At 66.2% G+C, this 856-nt stretch overlaps 1 protein-coding gene across 1 annotated transcript in view; it reads right to left on the bottom strand.

The window, feature by feature from the left end:
* Nucleotides 1–333: 333 nt before the first annotated feature.
* The window catches only part of NUDT16L1 (nudix (nucleoside diphosphate linked moiety X)-type motif 16-like 1), a 2344-nt gene continuing 1821 nt past the window's right edge, over nucleotides 334–856 (bottom strand). Inside the window, exon 4 of the mRNA XM_010840414.1 lies at nucleotides 334–605. The gene's annotated coding sequence lies outside the window, so the exon portion shown is untranslated. The remainder of the gene's footprint in view (nucleotides 606–856) is intronic.

Raw genomic sequence — 856 nt, 5'->3', positions numbered from 1 at the left:
GATGGGGTCTCTTGTCATCTCGTCAGACCCCGGCTGAAGCCCGGAGCCGGCAGGGCCGCGGGGAGCGTCCCCAGGCCACGCTGAGGTTTGCCCAGGTGGGGCGGCCTGGGGCCCTAGGCAGCGTAGGTCATTTGTGGGAAAATAAAACTTACACTCCGGTGGTGCAGGTTCGGTGCTGGCCTGTGGTCCTGGCTGATGAGGCACAGTGAGGGGAGGGCAGCGCCCGGGTGACCTCCGCTGCCCCATCCCGGCCCTGCGGCAGGACCACCTGTGCAGAGCCCCTCCTGACAGAGCTACCTAGCGAGTGAAGCGCGCCCCAGAAAATCAGAGGAATGAGGTTCAGGTGTTTTATTACGGAGCCAGTGCTCCTGCCCACACGTGCCAGCGCTGCACCAAGGCTCCAAGGCGGGTGCCCAGGCAGGGCCAGGAACCTGCTGTCCTTACCAGCCAGGCCGGTACCACGGAAACCGTCAGCTTCACTGAGAAGTCTTCCCGTACCTAGGAGACCGCCAGTGGTGACCCTCCTGCCCCGGGGGCTCCGCTGTTGTCACTGCACGCTCAGCTGGTGCTGCCGGACCGTCTCCTGGGGGCGCCCGCATAGCGTGCTGCCAACAGAGGGGAGGCTCTCAAAGCAGGCCAGAGCAGAGCCACCCAGACCGGGAGAGAGGAGGAAGGCCTGTCCGTTTCCATGGAGAAACCACTGGATCAGGCTCACGGCCCAGCGTCCACGGCAGGCAGGGCCACAGTAACCACAGGGAGGTGGCCGCACCCTGCCTGGGAGGGGCAGGCAGCCTGGGCTCCACGCTGAAGGGCCCAGAGCCCCACTCAGGCTCAGCCCCTGGGAAGCAGGGGAGGG

Source organism: Bison bison, unplaced genomic scaffold (assembly GCF_000754665.1).
Source record: "Bison bison bison isolate TAMUID 2011002044 unplaced genomic scaffold, Bison_UMD1.0 scf7180017864144, whole genome shotgun sequence".
In the NCBI taxonomy this organism is placed as follows: Eukaryota; Metazoa; Chordata; class Mammalia; order Artiodactyla; family Bovidae; genus Bison; species Bison bison.
This window is presented reverse-complemented; position numbering and strand designations above follow the sequence as displayed.